This window comes from Schistocerca serialis, chromosome 1 (assembly GCF_023864345.2).
Source record: "Schistocerca serialis cubense isolate TAMUIC-IGC-003099 chromosome 1, iqSchSeri2.2, whole genome shotgun sequence".
NCBI classification, from domain to species: Eukaryota; Metazoa; Arthropoda; class Insecta; order Orthoptera; family Acrididae; genus Schistocerca; species Schistocerca serialis.
The window spans coordinates 200,847,881-200,868,889 of NC_064638.1; positions in this window are offsets into that span (position 1 = coordinate 200,847,881).

Sequence of the window (21,009 nt, forward strand, 5' to 3'; positions counted from 1 at the left end):
TCAGGAGCTCCGACAGGCACTGGTGCAAGAATGGGAGGCTATACCCCAGCAGCTGCTCGATCACCTGATTCACAGTATGCCAACCTGTTGTGCGGCCTGTGTACGTGTGCTTGCTGATCATATCCCATATTGTTGCCGGGGTACATGCGATGGAAACAGTGGAGTTTTGTAGCATATGTGTTTCGGGACGGTTTTCTCAACTTATCACCAATACCGTAGACTTGCAGATATGTGTCGTGTGTGTTCCATAAGTGCCTATAATATTAGGGCCAGTTTTGTGTAGTGCCACGTTGTGTGGCACAACATTCTGCAATTATCCTTAATTTATGAGCATGAGTGTAGATGGAGTTAATATCAGTGATCACAAAGCGGTTACGGCATCGCTGATTTCAGCCGTAAATAGAAATATTAAAAAAGGTAGGAAGATTTTTCTGTTTAGCAAAAGTGACAAAAAGCAGATTACAGAGTACCTGACGGCTCAACACAAAAGTTTTGTCTCAAGTACAGATAGTGTTGAGGATCAGTGGACAAAGTTCAAAACCATCGTACAATATGCTTTAGATGAGTATGTGCCAAGCAAGATCGTAAGAGATGGAAAAGAGCCACCGTGGTACAACAACCGAGTTAGAAAACTGCTGCGGAAGCAAAGGGAACTTCACAGCAAACATAAACATAGCCAAAGCCTTGCAGACAAACAAAAATTACGCGAAGCGAAATGTAGTTTGAGGAGGGCTATGCGAGAGGCGTTCAATGAATTCGAAAGTAAAGTTCTATGTACTGACATGGCAGAAAATCCTAAGAAATTTTGGTCTTATGTCAAAGCGGTAGGTGGATCAAAACAAAATATCCAGACACTCTGTGACCAAAACAAAGGATGACAGACTAAAGGCCGAAATACTAAATGTCTTTTTCCAAAGCTGTTTCACAGAGGAAGTCTGCACTGTAGTTCGTTCTCTAGATTGTCGCACAGATGACAAAATGGTAGATATCGAAATAGACGACAGAGGGATAGAGAAACAATTAAAATCGCTCAAAAGAGGAAAGGCCGCTGGACCTGATGGGATACCAGTTCGATTTTACACGAAGGAACTTGCCCCCCTTCTTGCAGCGGTGTACCGTAGGTCTCTAGAAGAGCGTAGCGTTCCAAAAGATTGGAAAAGGGCACAGGTCATCCCCGTTTTCAAGAAGGGACGCGGAACAGATATGCAGAACTATAGACCTAATGTCGATCAGTTGTAGAATTTTGGAACACGTATTATGTTCGAGTATAATGACTTTTCTGGAGACTAGAAATCTACTCTGTAGGAATCAGCATGGGTTTCGAAAAAGACGGTCGTGTGAAACCCAGCTCGCGCTATTCGTCCACGAGACTCAGAGGGCCATAGACACGGGTTCCCAGGTAGATGCCGTGTTTCTTGACTTCCGCAAGGCGTTCGATACAGTTTCCCACAGTCGTTTAATAAACAAAGTAAGAGCATATGGACTATCAGACCAATTGTGTGACTGGATTGAGGAGTTCCTAGATAACAGAACGCTGCATGTCATTCTCAATGGAGAGAAGTCTTCCGAAGTAGGAGTGATTTCAGGTGTGCCACAGGGGAGTGTCATAGGACCGTTGCTATTCACATATACATAAATGACCTGGTGGATGACATCGGAAGTTCACTGAGGCTTTTTGCGGATGATGCTGTGGTGTGTCGAGGGGTTGTAACGATGGAGGATTGTACTGAAATGCAGGAGGAGTTGCAGCGAATTGACGTATGGTGCACGGAATGGCAATTGAATCTCAATGTAGACAAGTGTAATGTGCTGCGAATACATAGAAAGATAGATCCCTTATCATTTAGCTACAAAATAGCAGGTCAGCAACTGGAAGCAGTTAATTCCATAAATTATCTGCGAGTACGCATTAGGAGTGATTTAAAATGGAATGATCATATAAAGTTGATCGTCGGTAAAGCAGATGCCAGACTGAGATTCATTGGAAGAATCCTAAGGAAATGCAATCCGAAAACAAAGGAAGTAGGTTACAGTACGCTTGTTCGCCCACTGCTTGAATATTGCTCAGCAGTGTGGGATCCGTACCAGATAGGGTTGATAGAAGAGATAGAGAAGATCCAACGGAGAGCAGCGCGCTTCGTTATAGGATCATTTAGTAATCGTGAAAGCGTTACGGAGATGATAGATAAACTCCAGTGGAAGACTCTGCAGGAGAGACGTTCAGTAGCTCGGTACGGGCTTTTGTTAAAGTTTCGAGAACATACCTTCACCGGAGAGTCAAGCAGTATATTGCTCCCTCCGACGTATATCTCGCGAAGAGACCATGAGGATAAAATCAGAGAGATTAGAGCTCACACAGAAGCATACCGACAATCCTTCTTTCCACGAACAATACGAGACTGGAATAGAAGGGAGAACCGATAGAGGTACTCAGGATACCCTCCGCCACACACCGTCAGGTGGCTTGCGGAGTATGGATGTAGATGTAGATGTAAATATGATATTTGCAATAAAATCGTTTTTCTAATAGAATCTTGGCAGTGTGAGAGATACGTAATACTACAGAGTTCCAATAAAGATCAGAGTAGCGAAAAGTATTTAAAAAATGCTGAATTTCGAGTTCTTATTCCTCTGTGAATACATGCAACAAATATTGAATGACATCAATTATGCATCCAATATTTTATAAAAACGCGTTATCGATTTGGACGAGGCAAGTAGAGCTTTAGCAGACCTTAAAACAAAATTGATATTTTATAGAAATGATTCCAGATCATTCAAGTGCACAGCCAGTGAAACTGATCCCTGTTTTCAAGAAAAACAGCAATAGAAGCATAAAGAAACATTTCGATGAACTAGCTTCTGACCACTGATTTCGACATAGGGAAGAAATATTTAAAGTTACTATTTTCACTAATGTATTGGACACAATTATGGCTCATAAATACGCGCTTCACGGGCGTGAGTGCAGTCTGTCAAATATTTAATTTCCTAACACCATCATTTCCGCTCACTGTAGATGAAACAACTTTATTACAAAAACGTGATCAATTCCAAAGAAAATTGTTTTTGGTATAATAGGATCTCATTTTTCACTTCAGTTTATTAATACTTATCATCTTGTTCTACCTAAATTTGTTTCGACTGGACCGTTCACCAATTACGTAAGGAAATTACAACTAAATATGTAATGCTAGAATGCGACAATGCGGAAGTGTTTACCTCTGTTTTATTATTTTATACAATACCTGTCACTTTTGCAACAGCCGAAAGATCATTCAGCAAATTAAAAATGATCAAACCTTATTTAAGGAATAGCATAGGTCAAGCTCGACTCCGACATCTGGCACTAATAAAGATCGAAAACAAGGCCGTATCAAGTCTAGATGTACCGGTACTCGTTGATTTTGCAAAAACTAAAGCCAGAGAAAGATTATAAAATGAATTGTTAAAATAAAACTGTCTATTTTATCGTCTACCAGTATTATTAACTGTAATCTAATACAGCCGCCGGCCGGGGTGGCCGAGCGGTTCTAGGCGCTACAGTCTGGAACCGCGCGACCGCTACGGTCGCAGGTTCGAATCCTGCCTCGGGCATGGATGTGTGTGATGTCCTTAGGTTAGTTAGGTTTAAATAGTTCTAAGTTCTAGGGGACTGATGACCTCAGAAGTTAAGTCCCATAGTCCTCAGAGCCACTTGAACCGCTCTAATACAGCCACGAAAACTCGGCCCATGTCTCCGACGCTCTAAACGAACTCATACTGATCGGTACGGTACACTGAGCTCCCAGCAGACTATAATAGTTTAAGAGTGAGTTGCTGCCACTGATAACACCATGTCTCCTCCACGGATGTCAAAGTCCTGCCTTGACTGTTCACAGCATGCTTCGCGGCAAGGGGGCATGATTTCGTGGCTGAGAACCACTTCTTCATTGTTTATTTTTTACTTGCTTCTGCCTGCGACGTTGTTCGCCTAGTATCGACCAACATTGAAAATTATCACACGGGATCCTTATATCAGCATCTACATCTACATGGTTAATCTGCAATTCACACTTTAGTGCCTGGCAGAGGGGTCATCGAACCATTTTCATATTACTTCTCTACCATTCTACTCTCGAATGGCACGTGGGAAAAGGAACACTTAAATCTTTCCGTTGGAGCTCTGATTTCTCTTACTTTATTATGATGATCATTTCCCCCTATGTAGGTGGGTTTCAACAAAACATTTTCGCATTCGGAAGAGAAAGTTGCAATATCAACCGATACCTTCTGTCTTCCCTCCCCAGTTCTCTTCAGTACTTCCTCATTAGTTATGCGATCTACCCATCTAATCTTCAGCATTCTTCTGTAGCACCACATTTCAAAACCTTCTATTCTTTTTGATCTGAACTGTTTATCGTCCATGTTTCACTTCCATACATGGCTACACTTCAGACAAATTCACACTTAAATCTATCTTCTATGTCAACAAATTTCTCTACTTAAAAAATGCTTGTCTTGTCACATTGTCTACATTTTATATACTCTCAACTTCGGCCATCATCAGTTATTTTGCTGCCTAAATAGCAAAACATATCTACTTCTCTAAGTGCCTCGTTTCGAAGTCTAATTCCCTCAGCATCACTTCATTTAATCCGACTACGTTCCATTATCTTTCAAGATATTGTCCAAACCGCTTAACTGCTTTTCCAAGTCCTTTGCTGACCGACAGAATTACTATGTCATCGGAAAATCTCAGATTCTTTATTTCTTCTCCTTGAGCTTTAATTCCTACTACAAATTTTTCTTAGGTTTTCTTTACTGCTTGCTACAATTCCGCCTCACAGCTTTCTCAACTACTGCTTCCGTTTCATGCTCCTGGACTCTGGTTTCTGTACAAGTCGTACACAGCATTTGGCTCCCTGTTTTGCCCCTGCTACCTTTAAAGATGCAAAGAGCGTACTCCAGTCAACATTGTGGAAAGCTTGAAGTCCACAGTTGCTATAAATGTAGGTTTGCTCCAACCTATCTTCTTTAAGAAGACGCAGCGTCAGTATTGCCTTGTGCGCTCCTACGTTTCTCCGGAAGCCAAACTGAACATTCCCGAGGTCAGCTCCTCCAAATTTTGGGTATTTCTACAACTACTAGTAACTGTTTTCTTTAGAAGTGGAATTTTTATATTCTTTCCTAGTATGTTGGCAATAAACCGAAGTCTCTCACCTGCTGTAATTACTACTGATCCCATGGGATCGTTCCATTCCATATCCTTGGTAATTGTTACACGCAGCTATTTGCACACGTTGACAGATTTCAGTTGGGACTCTTCGTTATTACAGAAGTTTTCAATTCTGAAATTTTAAGCTTTCCAGCACTATGGAATCTCATTAAGATAAAACTGAATATCTGTGACGCTTTTTTTGAGACTGTTCTTTATTACAGATGTCATCACCAGCAAAAAGTCGTTACAATTACGAGGGGCATTCAGAAGGTAGGCCTAATGCAACACTGTTTTTCCTCAGCCAGTATACGGTGAGAAATGTGGAAATTGTTGTTGGGCGCCCATTTGAACATTTTTTGTTGTCGTGGAATATTCCCGCTTCAGCCCTTATAGTTCCATGAAGTTCCGATAGGTGGCGGCGCTATTCTTATCTTGTAACTGATGTACCTTGCAATCAGAGAGCCGTCATGGAGTTTCTTTTGGTGGAAAACCAAAGCATCGCAGATATTCGTAAGCTCTTGCAGAGTGTTTACGGAGACTTGTCAATGAACAAAAGCATGGTTTGTCATTGGCCGAGATGTCTGACATCATCGCAACAAGATCACGCAAACCTGTCCGATTTTCCGTGTGCCGCTCGGCCGCACACAGCTGCGACTCCTGCAATGTTGAAACGTGCGAACACACTCATTTGAAATGATAATTAAATCAAGACCCTACGCTGCTGACAGGCGTTGACATACATCAACGGGGACAGCTGAAAATGTGTGCCTTGACCGGGACTTGAACCCGGGATCTCGTGCTTGCATGGCAGACGCTCTATCCATCTGAGCCACCGGGGGCACAGAGGATAGTGCGACTTGCACGCTCCCCATGAGACCCACATTCCCAACTTAATGTCCACACACTACATTCGTAGTGTCCCTGTCCGAAAGAAGAGATACCATCTTCATACACTCATCTGAGGTGATCCACAGATGACAATCAGACACCTCATGGCGCAAATGGATGTTTCTGTTGGTCATGCTGACACATTCGTCCACCACTTGGGCTACTCAAAGATGCGAGTTCAATGTGCACCTTGCCGCCTAATGGAAGTCCATAAAGAGCAACAAGGATCATCTGTACCGAATTGCTTGAGCGCTACGAAGTTGATCGAGATAATTTTTCTTCAACATCGTCACAAAACTGTATTGGACTGTTCTTCCTCATCCACCATACTGCCCGGTTCTCGCACGTTCCGAGTCTCATCTGTTTGGTCCAACGAACGAAGCACACCGCGGGAAGCTGTACGTGGATGATGGGGAGGTTATTAATGAAGCGAGATGTTGGATCCGACATCGGCCAGTAGAGCGGTACCATGCGGGCGTACAGGACCTCCCAGTAAGGTAGAGTAAGGCTGTCGCACGGAACGGAGGTTATATTGAAAAACAGGGTTTTGTAGCTCAAGCCAGGTTGATAGTTGATGGTTGGAGAAAGAACACCGTTGCTACAGGTAGTACGCGAATACCAGTTATAGATGTTGGCCACTGATAAGTCTTGTATATGGAAGGTGTTAACCTCGTCAGCATCAGTTAAGGCCTAAAGATTGCGTACTGAAGTACGGAAAACTGGAACTATATAGTAACATAGTAAGGAAGACTATATGTATGCCATTTTATTACTTAATTTAGAATATTTGTTGGCCAGCTTTATCCCAGGACAGGATACCACATGGTAATGATAACGTTCGTAGTCGGATCAGTTAATGCATGCAGGACAGAGGTGGTGCTTTATCATGCTGATAAGTAGACTCATTCTGTCAAGTTCACTGTAATTGTGACTCGAGTTTGTAGTCGCTTCAGTAACCTCACATACTGTCTCAGTCCGTGAATTTGCACTTTCTTTCCTACTCCCCTATTCGGTGCTCCTCTTGTTGTCAGACTGTGTATTTCAATAATTTGAAATTTAATTTTTGGTGGTAGTGGTTGCATTTAATAGTGTAAACTGCAAATATCATTTGGCTATTCTTGTTTCTGCAAGTTATTTTCTAACGAATATAACTGCAGAATTATGACCCGAATTTTCTTTTTATCAAATTACACAATTGGTGCCGGCCGCGGTGGTGTAGCGGTTCTAGGCGCTCAGTCCGGAGCCGCGCGACTGCTACGGTCGCAGGTTCGAATCCTGCCTCGGGCATGGATGTGTGTGATGTCCTTAGGTTAGTTAGGTTTAAGTAGTTCTAAGTTCTAGGGGACTGATGACCTTAGATGTTAAGTCCCATAGTGCTCAGAACCATTTGAACACAATTTGTTTTGCTGTTACATTGAAAAGAACCATAAAAGTGGTCTTTAACGAGACAACATCTGCAGAACTTCCACAAATAACAGGAAGATAACAGAGCAGTCAGGAGTAGAGATCCCACAGATTTCTACTCTACTGTACCAGATGTAAAGGAAAAAGTGAATCAGTTATGGTTCCTATATTTGTTATGACGACTGTCATACCAAGTGCTGAAAGTTATGAACTTCGCCACTGATACGTGCTCCTTGTACAAGCGATTCTGGACAAAACACACTGCACGTTCAGTCTCATCTGAAGTAATCAGAACACGTTATACTCCCATCCCATCTCGTGTTCGGCCAAGCAAGGCACGAATTACCTAAGTGCAGAATGCTGCCCGAATCATAATACTTCCACTACCAAAATTTCTCCTCGTTCTTACCTGCTGCTCTGTTCTCAGATTCCATCTGGCTCATATATATTAAATTTCTTCCCATCACTGAAGATCACGTTATCCCATTCTGTAGACTGTGACATATGTCTCTCAGCAAACTCCAGTCTAGCCTGTTAGTATTTGGGTGTTACAGCAGTTTCTGCAGTCGTTTCTTGAATGCATGATGTTTGTTATTTGACATTTGTCGTATACGTCTGGCAGTTACTGAAAGCTGTAAATCAGCAACAGGTTGAGAAGAATAACGGTTTGTGGACCTTTCCCTACGCAAAAGGAACAATTTCATTGAATAATTTTCTACTTAGCCCATATTTTCTGTTCTGTCTGTAAACTTGTAACACCAGAACTCCATACCTCTACTGACATAATTTTTTCTTTCTTGTCTGTTCTACCTTCCGTCATTAAGATATTGTAAATATTGTTTGATTATATTGATACCACAAGAGTGTATCCTTTTTCCTTTCTGAAAACTTTGATATCATGGTTTATTCCTATACAATGTAGTGTCTCTGTTATTTAAATTCTTTGCCTCATTTGGAGGAGACAAAACTTACTGTATATAATTGTAATTTCTTTCTGAATAATTTTTTGTAGAAATACCAATATGTGTAACTGATCTATTTTATTTAAAGTGACTGTTTGCTATTATGTAAATTACTGTCCTTCAGTAAGGGCTTTTAATTATTGTATGATATATGGTGTGGTTCCCCTCAGGGACAGAACATTGTAAAGTGCGCAAAATGTGGTTGGTATGGATAGAAAGGTGGATGGAAGAGTCAGTCTGGGACTCTCTGGCCAGACATGGTGTTGAACCCCTCTACCATACTTCACACCAACAAATCCTTAATCCGTGCCATCCTCTGTTATGTCATTCCCACCTGGATATCTGCCCTGCCAAAACTCTATAAGTTCCTCCAGATCCTCGAGTGCCATGCATTCTGCCTCGCCTTCTGTATCCGCCTCCTGTCCTCCACATGGATCCTCTACGACCTGACCCCTTTCCCCCATCTGCTCCTATTCTTCAAACATATCCATATACTCTGCAACTCCCGCCGCCTTGATCCCCCTCATCCCCTGGTTGCTCCTCTCCTCTCCAACCCCTGCCCTCTGCTGCGCCTTCACTGTAGTGCCTTCCCTGCCCTTCATTTCCTTTCCCAAGGTGGCTTCCGGCAACTCCCCCTCCCGGATGATGCCCTCTCTCCCTCCATTTATCCCTCCTATCAACTCTGGTCCTCACCCTCCTCCTTTTCTTTGTCCTTTTCCCGGGCTCCCTCTTCCCCCCCCCCACCACCCTCTTCTTTCCCTGCCTACCCTCTCTCCCCTCCCTTCTCCCCCCCCCTCCCAGTCCTTTTGCGTTTCCTTCCTCTGCCTTTCCCCATTCCTTCTCGCATCTGCCTTGCTCCTTCCTTCTGAGTCCTCTCCCTTTGGTTGCCCCCCCCTTTTCGTTTTTCCTCTCCTCCCCCCTTTTTTCCCCTCACCTGTCCAGGTTCCCCCTCCCATCAACCTTGCCTGTGGTGTGTCATCTTCGTGCCGACATTTTAGTGCAGTGTTCCTAGTGTTTGTTAAGTGTTGTGCGTCTTTTCTGAAGTGTTGCAAATGGACATCATGTTATCCCAGGGTGTGATTTTTATATCTCTTCGAACAGAATCAGGACTGGCACCGTGTTTTTTGTCTACTATTTTCCCTGTCTGCTCCCTGTATATTTTATTATCATCGCCCACCATTTGTTTTATGTTTTAACTTTCCACAAGTTTCCGCCGTTTTACATTTTTACCATTTTAGCGCCAGTTTTTATTGTTTCTTATCTTCTTATGTTTAAAAAATTCTGCAGGCTGAAGAGCAGCGTACTAAGCTGCTGCCAGCCCGCCCCCTTGGAGGGGAGAGGGGGGGGGGGGAAATCGAAGTCCAATAAAGGAAAAAAAAAGTCTGGGACGAGATACCTACCAGCTATGTGCTCATATAAAAGTTGTGTATTGTGCTGGTGCCGAGAGAGACATTACGTGCCGTTTTCCAATGTGCTGAAGCCTCGGAGGGAGGGATAAATAGCTGGAAATATTCTGGAATTTGTATGTATCATCGCCACCAAGAAATGACAGAGTCCAGCATTTCTACCTGCAAATCCACCTACTACCATGCATTCGCCACCACATTGCGCAATCACTAAAACGGAATAGAAGAATCGTAGAAATGTACCATGAAGGATCAGCTCATGTGGATGATTTGTTTTCAGTTATCAGGCAAAAAAAGACTATCTATGAAAAATTACCTTGATTTATCCTGTTACATATACACTTACAATCCTTCCCATGCTTAAGTGATTACCGAGTATTGAAAAAATATTAAAGCCCAGTGTTTTACTGATTAATGCATCTTGAATATAGTAAAAAGAACGTTAAAGTTAATGTGTCAAAAGAGTGTGCTAAAGTAAATGATGTTTGTTGAAAGTAATCTTGCAATCAGAACTGCTTTCAAAAGACGAAAGTAAATAATTGAATATAAAGCAACAGAGTAGTTGAAACAGGCATTAAAACAATTTGCTGTTACTTTTAAAAACTAGAAGTTCTTAAAATTGAGGCTTACAAAGTTTTGCTTAGTTAATGATCATAGTGCTGCCTGTTGTAAATTGCAGTATGTTACAAATATGTCGATTTTGTGTCTCACTGCAATAAAAGTTGAGAACTGCAATTGTGGAAATTTATATACTCATGCTTGCTAAGTGCTTGTTTCTATTGTGTATTGAAAGTGCATATTAATAGTGTAACAGGATCCACAGTTTGTACATAGTGCTCATGATAGATAACCTTCAACAGATAGACCACTATCTATGAAAACAGTAACTTCCTTTATTCGGAGGACAGTGAGAAATAGTTTGCTAGAGATATCTTTTTATTCGCATGTCAGTTAGAAAAGTAATTGGTAAAAGAAAGACTAAACCTATGCCCAATTTACAATTTTGCAGTGAACTTTATTCACATCTCATGTCAGATAGGAAAGGGTTTGAAAAGTGATACTAAATCTATGCCCAATTTATGATTCTAAAGTGCACTTTAACAGTAATATTATTGAAACCATTCAGTTTGTCCAAGCCTTGAAGACAAAAGTGTATTTCATTATCTGTTGTTCTATTACTGTTAGCACTTTCTTTAACGTCAACATCTGCTAGAGACAGAGTTCGTTGCACCCTGTGTCTGTCCATTAACGATACTCATACCTATTTTCTTGAACTAGAATGTCAACCATTCTCATGCCTAATTAGGCTGGCGACCGTTTTCTTTATTCTTTGAACAGTGTGGATAGGTAAAATATTGTTTGTTAATGTTTAAATATTTAGGTAATTATGACTTTCACTTCCGATAGGCCACCTTCGTCAGCTACATCACGGTCCCATCATCATTTCATCGTTATTGAATTGCAAGTCGCCGAAGTGGCGTCAACTTAAAAAAAAAAAAAAAAAGAAAGAAAGAAAGACTTGCAATACAGCGGCCGAACTTCCCCGCATAGGGCCTCCCGGCCAACAATGCCATACGGTCAACACAAAAAATTCCTTTCAGAGGGTAACACTGCTCTGTTGCTTTATACCATAATTGCTTAACAAGAATAGTTTTAGAACGTAAATAAAGAGCAGTGGTAGTGTTATAACCTGCGCCCTATCAAACGAAATTAACTACTATTATTAAATGGTTCAACTTGTTGGCGATTTGACTATCTGAGAGTCCTATTTCCTTGTACGCACAGATTTTCGATTTTTCATCTGATGTTTTCCGCGTGGTACTGTCACAACCGTGGTTTATGTACACAACGCGCCGTCACTAGTGGTGTGTCTTTCCCATCTGCAGTAGACGCACATATGACACACACCACCTCAGAGCCGACTGACTTTATACCGAATTCCACCCTCTACCACCTGAATCATTGATGTAATATACTATGCTACTGACATCAAATGCGATACCACCTGATTGCATTTGTCGGTATACTGCATCTCATATTATTGCATATACACTGTGAATAGCTGTTCCAGCCGACAATGTCAATTTTCCTGCAAATATCTATGGCTGTATACTGATCCCCACTGCTGTGTCTTGAGGACCGATCGACTCGGGTCCCAGTTCTTACTGTGGGGGGAGGGGGGGGGGTGTAGTCGTTTAAACCCTCGTCGAGATTCGAAGGAAGCGGCCGATTGCGCAGGCTTCTCCTCACCTGCTCAGTTCAGGGCGGACTGTTCGGTTACTTTAGCCTGCCACACACCATTTCTGACAACCAGAACCACTTCTTTGGCACCTTTCCGGTGTATTGCGCGAAAACCTTTCAGATTTAGCAGGAAGGTCTCTATTGACGAAAATTGCTAAGAATTTTTAACATTGTGCAGCCCAGTCAGCAACTGTGATAATTAAACATACGTCAGCCTCAGTTGCAAATAGAAACCAATCTTTACCTAGGTTTCAGTCAAAATAATTTGGCCTTCTTCAGAAGCTATTCACACTAAACTATCGCATGCCAAAGTTTGGCCATGTCGAGTACAAAACTATGGCACCGTAGTACCCAGTCACAGCCCTGCATTACTTAGCTGAAGAGAAAAAGCAGGCCCCACTGCGTGGAAGAGGTCGGTAGGCCGCGAGACCCGCGCCGAAACTAATCGCAGCGAGCAGCTGTGTACCGAGCACCACTGATAGTCATGCGCATGCGCGCGTGGAAATACAGATGTTTAGCAGTAGCTACCTTTACGTTAGGAATTGGATTCATATAAGCATAAAACTGTTAATGGCGTAATATGTAAACGTACTCACTTCTGAGGAGAACGAGAACCCTATAAACGGATTCGGAGCCCATAAGAAAGACTAGCTATTACTCGGCAAAATTATTCCTCAAATTTGAATACATTAGAATTCGACTAAAGAAAGTGGAGTCAGGCGTCGGCGACTGCAAAGGAACGTGACATCAGGGCCGGTGAAGCAGTGGTCGAAAACCTTCTAAAACCTTCTTATTTCTCAACTGCAGCTGGTCATTAAGTAGGTTTTCTTTATCAAGCAACAGGTGTTTAAAGATTTACAACTCCTGAAGGCTGTGAAGCCTAGTGCCTTTAGCCTCGCAATTTAATAACTCTGTGTTATTTGGTGGATTGGGAGCACGGGCCTTGAACAAGGCGTTCGGCAAAAGTCGAGCCACGCGTGCCATCACCACTTTTCGAATAACAGCCTCAAAAAGAACTTCGTCCACTCGTTAAAGAATACCAATGACAAATTATCTCGTCCTGAGGTGTACAAAATCACCTGTAGTGATTGCTCGAGTTATTACATCGGCCAGACAGGGAGAGCCCTCTCAGCTAGATATAAGGAACATATACCCATGAAAAGTGGTGATGGCACGCAAGATTGAATACTGCAAGATTAAACCTAACGAACTATAGAAAAGTTAGACTGCAGCATATAAAGCTAAAGTGCGAAGGGCTGTTAAATCTATGAGAATTATCCAGCCCAGCAACGTAAACGAGTTGCTTAAAAAACTAGTTATTCGCGACCATTAAATAGCTGTAAAATACTGCGTAGATATGATAACGCAAGAATAGCATCGCCAGCTGCTGAATGAGTTATTTTATTTGTTACATACTAGGAAAGGAAGAATGCTTTGGATTAAGTATATTAGACATGAACATGGAAAAAAATGACTTTGACTTAGGCAAATAGCTCAAAGTTCTCTGGGTCCACAAAGTGGGTTATCGGAAACGTCCGATTCCACCCGTCTGCTTTGACCAATGACGTCACCAATATGGCGAAAACGACCATTCACACCACCTCCCATATCGCGACTATGACGTCATTAAGTAAACATGACATCAAACACAAAAATAGATCGAAAATCCATCAAACACATAATCCTCCAAAAATATAATGAAACTAATGGGACAAGCGGGGAAATTGGGGGATTTGGGTGGGGACAAACTAAAAATAAACACACGACACTAAACCAAACGACAAAACGCTAAAATAAAACGACTACAACCTTCCCAAAATCAACTAAAAACAATATCCACTGGAATCGAACACTTCCCTTGAGTTATATAGGTCAACAGAAACTACCGATACCAAATCATAAAACCCACAACTACAACCATGTCCACAATCATTACTACCTCAAAAAACACAACAACAAATGAAATCGAGCACTTCCCTTGACCTATATAGGTCAACAGCAACTACCGATACCACACTATAAATCTCAAAACTTTCGCTACCACCACACTTAATACTAGCATAAAAAGACACCTAGGAAATCAAAATTGGAATTGAACACTTCCCGTGACCTGTTATCCTTACGACATCTCCACATTTAGCCGTCCCTGGTCCAAGACGCTAGAACTTTAGTAAGTGTCATTTCTTCATGACGCACTGAATACTTCACGACTTCATCCAAAAATCCGAATAGTTGAAGAAATTTTGTTAGAGACAACGCACTGTCACCCCTCATCGCCGAAAACCGAAAACTGTTGACGCTGTCAGTCACATCCATACCTACCAAAGACATAAACAAAGCAATTTACCAAAATTCACACACGATGAACAGAAAGAAACTACAATAACGTTGACATAACAAAACCAAAATCGTTAACTCACTGAAAAATATTCCGCAGAAAGCACAGTCACTACCGACACCACACACGTGCAATGCTACCACGCAAATGAACCCCATACGCCACATTTTTTTTTCTTTATTGTGATTTCATTCCCCTGCCACATATGGGCAGGGGAGGGCTGCCAGTGGCACAATCCGCCGCTCTTCAGCCGAGTGACACTACAACTAAAACAAGAATAAAATGATACATACATAAGGAGAAAAAAGGGGAAAATAAAACAGAGTAAGGGGAGAAAATGGAGGTAAAATATACACTGACATGGAGACGTTCACGGGGGACAGTTAAAAAATTCACCAGAAAGAAAAAAAAAAGCACAGTTGGCGATTCTTAAAACACAGAGAAGACACTGAATGCGCAGGCACAGGTTAAAAGTCGGCCACAGTAGTAAAAACACGCCGGAACAACACACTCAAAACCCACTCGGAGCACACACGACGAGGAATAAAACTGCCAGGTGGGACCTGCCGAGGGAAAAGGTCAGAGAGGATGGAAAAGGAGGGGAGAGCATGGGGCAGTTGGGGAAGCGGCGGGATGAAGAGAGTAGGGGCGTCAGTGGGTTCACGAAGAGGCAGGAGACACATGGGGCGGGAGAGGAAGAGGGAAGACAGGGCAGGAGGGAGCACAGAGACACTGAAAGGAGGCACAAGAGGTGGAGGGGGAGTAGGAGGGGGAAGCTGCTCAGGAGGAGGGAGGGGGAGGAGAGGGAGCCCTGAGGAGGAGGCATAGAGATGGGGTTAGAGTTGGTAGGAAGGGTACACCACATAACACGCTACCCATAAACACACCACCAGAGAGAACCACCAACCGCAACAATACGCCACCTATAAACACGCCACACACGCAAACTAAACCAAAAACATCACCTACCACACAACACATAAATACACCACCAGAGAGCACCATCAATCACATCAAAACGACACCTACAAACACGCCACTCTCGACCCTAATTCCGATATGAGGTTGCTGGTTTGAAAGAGCCACTGCCGTCTTTGTTGAATGAGATCGCTGATTTTTGTCCTCTGTTGGTAGCTAAAACATTTACTTCATTACAATAGCATTAAGAAAGGAAATGTTTACTTGGATTTGTGAAAGTTCAGTCCTAATTTCAGAACGTCACTCCCTGTCAGAGTTTTATAACGAACACTGCTGCTTTCCATGTAGCTAACAGAACATTTTCGCTCATGATAACGTTTTGCAAATGTACGCTATTCTGGCGATCGTAAAATGCGATAGCCCTTTAATGCTAGAGAAACATGGCGAAGCAACTTGTGCGCAGATGGTAAGACATAACTTTGTTAACCGATACCGATATACAGCTGGCAATCTTTCTAGTCGGCCTATCAATTCCAGAGATCCTCCCCTCCCCCTCCCATTCTCTGGAAAAGTGCAAAACATCCCCACCAACACCTGAGGTTTTGTGGACCTCCTACCACGCCGTGCGTCAGCGCCGGCACGGAGACCTGCCTCTGAACTAGCAGAGTGCCCCATTGATTCGGGCTGAAACACGCCTCCTCTCTCTAGGACAGCTGCAAGACCCACCCGAGGCAGGCGATGAGTCGCACGGCGGTGAAGGTGTGGATGTTTTACCAAATAGGCGCGCCTCCACTGACGGAACAGTTTCTGTCAACCTGCAGATTATGGGGCCCCTCATCATACAAGACATTTCCAGTCAGCGTTTGGTGTGGGAAAATCTTCGGCACCTAATATACACTACTGGAAATTGAAATAAGAACACCGTGAATTCATTGTCCCAGGAAGGGGAAACTTTATTGACACATTCCTGGGGTCAGATACATCACATGATCACACTGACAGAACCACAGGCACATAGACACAGGCAACAGAGCATTCACAATGTCGGCACTAGTACAGTGTATATCCACCTTTCGCAGCAATGCAGGCTGCTATTCTCCCATGGAGACGATCGTAGAGATGCTGGATGTAGTCCTGTGGAACGGCTTGCCATGCCATTTCCACCTGGCGCCTCAGTTGGACCAGCGTTCGTGCTGGACGTGCAGACCGCGTGAGACGACGCTTCATCCAGTCCCAAACATGCTCAATGGGGGACAGATCCGGAGATCTTGCTGGCCAGGGTAGTTGACTTACACCTTCTAGAGCACGTTGGGTGGCACGGGATACATGCGGACGTGCATTGTCCTGTTGGAACAGCAAGTTCCCTTGCCGGTCTAGGAATGGTAGAACGATGGGTTCGATGACGGTTTGGATGTACCGTGCACTATTCAGTGTCCCCTCGACGATCACCAGTGGTGTATGGCCAGTGTAGGAGATCGCTCCCCACACCATGATGCCGGGTGTTGGCCCTGTGTGCCTCGGTCGTATGCAGTCCTGATTGTGGCGCTCACCTGCACGGCGCCAAACACGCATACGACCATCATTGGCACCAAGGCAGAAGCGACTCTCATCGCTGAAGACGACACGTCTCCATTCGTCCCTCCATTCACGCCTGTCGCGACACCACTGGAGGCGGGCTGCACGATGTTGGGGTGTGAGCGGAAGACGGCCTAACGGTGTGCGGGACCGTAGCGCAGCTTCATGGAGACGGTTGCGAATGGTCCTCGCCGATACCCCAGGAGCAACAGTGTCCCTAATTTGCTGGGAAGTGGCGGTGCGGTCCCCTACGGCTCTGCATAGGATCCTACGGTCTTGGCGTGCATCCGTGCGTCGCTGCGGTCCGGTCCCAGGTCGACGGGCACGTGCACTTTCTGCCGACCACTCGCGACAACACCGATGTACTGTGGAGACCTCACGCCCCACGTGTTGAGCAATTCGGCGGTACGTCCACCCGGCCTCCCGCATGCCCACTATACGCCCTCGTTCAAAGTCCGTTAACTGCACATACGGTTCACGTCCACGCTGTCGCGGCATGCTACCAGTGTTAAAGACTGCGATGGAGCTCCGTATGCCGCGGCAAACTGGCTGACACTGACGGCGGCGGTGCACAAATGCTGCGCAGCTAGCGCCATTCGACGGCCAACACCGCGGTTCCTGGTGTGTCCGCTGTGCCGTGCGTGTGATCATTGCTTGTACAGCCCTCTCATAGTGTCCGGAGCAAGTATGGTGGGTCTGACACACCGGTGTCAATGTGTTCTTTTTTCCATTTCCAGGAGTGTATATGTTAACAGCTCATGTCCAAAACTACATTTGAGAACATTTCTTACATCTTTTTCATAATTTCTTGTAAGACAAAGGAAACGTTAAACTTATTTTAAGAAGCAATTTTCGCACCAAACTGATTGAATTCTATATATTTTAAGAAAAGTGATTTGCTTATATTTAGAGCTGGTCTGGCCAAACAGCACTCCGAGCGCCACGGCAAATGGTGCTGAGGGGAACAGGAAATGCAAAGCGAGTCAGCAGCCGGGCGCCACTAGAGAGAGCCTGTCGCCTTGTCATATTTTTCCGCGAACACCGAGTGTGCTAAATTAGATTTACGTTCTGAATTAGGAACACTGCTGCGTCTACGCACTTGTTAAAAGAAAAAGTGGAGAAGTCACATCATTCAGTGCTAAATGGAAATTGCTCTTTGAACGCCATGCAAACTGCTTAATGCACCGTCACACTATTATGAGCTGGGAAAAACATTAATTGGAACGTCGTTACACCACCAAGCACAAAGACGATGTGATTAGGCGAAGAAGAGTTAAGGGGAAAAATATAGCAGTGGCAAAATCTTTTATGGTCGACCTCACCAGTTATTTGATTTCATCAAGTCTTTTACAGCAAGGGGAGAATGATTTACATTTAGAACCGACTATATTGATGTTATAAAACAAAAGTTAATCCTGTCGAAAAATCAGCTTCTAGTTCATGACATGGAACATTTCTCAAAGCTCAAGGCAGTCATCTCTCGACCAGACATTATTATCTTCGTTTCAGTAATTGAAAAATTTCGTCATGAGTTCTCAAAGAAATGTCAAGACTTTGCACGTTGAAGACTGATTTTGATTTTTGTCAGACCGTTCATGGTTGTGGCTGCTGATGTACCCCCTCATTACCTCCCACTGGAGCTGATGTGATCTCTTAGTCCACTACAGGAATTTACAAGAATCTTATACAATATTACATCAAGAGTCATATCCTCGACTGCACAGACAATTTGGTAAAGTTAGTTAACATTTGGTTCCACACAAGTGTGCGATCGGTATTTATTCTGTTCTAAAATTGGGCTAGTCCCCTCAACGTTTGGGTTTAGCAGATTTTAATTTCTGTGACACCACGTGTTTGTATCACGAACCGCAGTTCCATCTGTATCACATAGTAGCTTAGCACCCGATACTTTTAACGCTTAGTCTGTATCGGTTGCACAGATTTTTTTTTGTTTTTCTTTAATCAAATTTTTATATTGTTAACAAATTACAACACCCTCTAAACTTTTCACGCTAACTAAGGCCATAGATGCATTGTCTTGTTTTATAATTCTGACCAAAAAGTAATTCCGGTAACTGTAGTTCAAGGATTCTGTTAATCATGCCGTTTGCGTTCTTGTGATGATATTTCCACTCAAACACATACTTCTTTGTATCTAACCTAGAAGTGAAATACTCGTACCAATTTCGTAGGCTAATCTTTAAAAACTTTCAATGTAAGGAAATATTTTCTTCACAATTTTACCCCCTAAAGGATTGAATTTCTGTAAAGAGTAAACACATTTTTTTTTTAATTTCTAACAGAGAAACCAAATACTAATTTCCAAAGATTTAGCTTTTAAAACGTTTCCGTAATGAGTTGACATAAAAAAACTAGAAATAGGGTAAATTAGTGTTTCTTTTGGGTTATGGTTTTAGGGCGCAAAACTGCTACGGTCATTAGCGCCCGGTCTGGGGCTTAGGAAAAGGTAAAAAAAAACTGGAGATCAGCAGCAATGGGAACGAAACTCAAAAAAAGTGGGGAAACTAAAAACAGAGGGAAAGCTTAAAAAAACAATATAAAAGGGGGGCTGTTTGTCCCCAAAAAGAGCTTCAAATGACTGACGTCATCTCACTGACATTAATAAACTCGAGAAAGTGATCGGCTGAGCGCGTGTCATCTGCTAAAATGGAATATATATCAGGCGACAGCTGTAGACGGGCGCGTAACGGAGTAAAATAGGGGCACTCAAGTAAAAGGTGTCTCACCGTCCACAGTTGAGAGTAGTCCGGAAAAAGTGGGGAAGGATCGCCACTTAAAAGATGTCGTGGCTAAAAAGACAGTGCCCTATCCGGAGTCTTGTTAAAATTACCTCCTGCCGACGACGGGTTCGGGAGGAAGAGGTCCAGGCACAGGGAAGAGTTTTCACGTCCCGCAATTTATTATTGGAAAGTGTCAATCAATGTGCGAGCCATAAAAGAGCAACACGACGACACAGAACACTCCGTAGATCGTCAAAGGGAACCATGCGAACAGCAGGCTGAAGAAGAGAGACTGCAGCCTTGGCCACTATATCGGCCGCCTCGTTTCCACTGATACCAACATGTCCTGGGATCCAGAGGAACGCCACAGAGACGCCCCCCAAGTGGAGCAAGTGGAGGCAGTTCTGAATCCGGTGGACCAGAGGGTGGACAGGGTAGAGAGCTTGGAGACTGTGCACATAATATACTGTATCCGCTGATGGCGACGGATGTATTGGACAGCCTGGAGAACAGTGTAAAGTTCCGCGGAAAAAAAACGAACACTGGTCGGGAAGCCGAAATCGATTAGGGGTGTCGCCAACAATGTAGGCACTCCCAACACCAAATGATGTTTTTGAGCCATCAGTGTAAATAAATGTGGCACCCTTCATTTGTGCGCATAGAGCAGCAAATGTCCGACGATAAACAAGAGAAGGGGTATCATCCTTGGGAAACTGACAAATATCACGGAGCAGGCAGGTCCAAGGCCGGAGCCAAGGCGGTGCTGTACCCCAAGCTGTCAATAAAGTTTCAGGAAAGTGGAAGGAAAGTGAGCGTAGCAGTCGACGGAAGCGGACTCCCGGTGGTAGTAGAGAGGAAGGGCGGCCTGCATACCCTAAATCCAAGAAGGCCAGCTCGCCGATTGGACAGCGGAGGTTCAGCAGTCTCAGCATAAAGGCTTTCCACAGGGCTGGTGTAAAAAGCTCCAGACGCTAAACGTAATCCACGGTGGTGGACAGAGTCGAGGCGCCGAAGAATAGACGGCCGAGCAGAGGAGTAAACTATGCTTCCATAGTTCAATTTCGAGCGCACTAAGGTGTGATAGAGGCGGAGAAGCACCCCAGGAGGTACCATTCAGGACACGGAGGGTGTTGAGGGATCGCAGACAGCGAGCCGAAAGATAGGAAACGTGGGAGGACCAGCACAGTTTTCTGTCAAACATAAGACCCAAGAATTTAGCGACATCCGTGAACGGAAGGTTGACAGGGCCTAGATGTAAGGAAAGCGGAGGAAACTCCATACGACGCCAAAAATTGACACAAACGGTCTTACTGGGAGAAAAGAGGAAGCCGGTCTC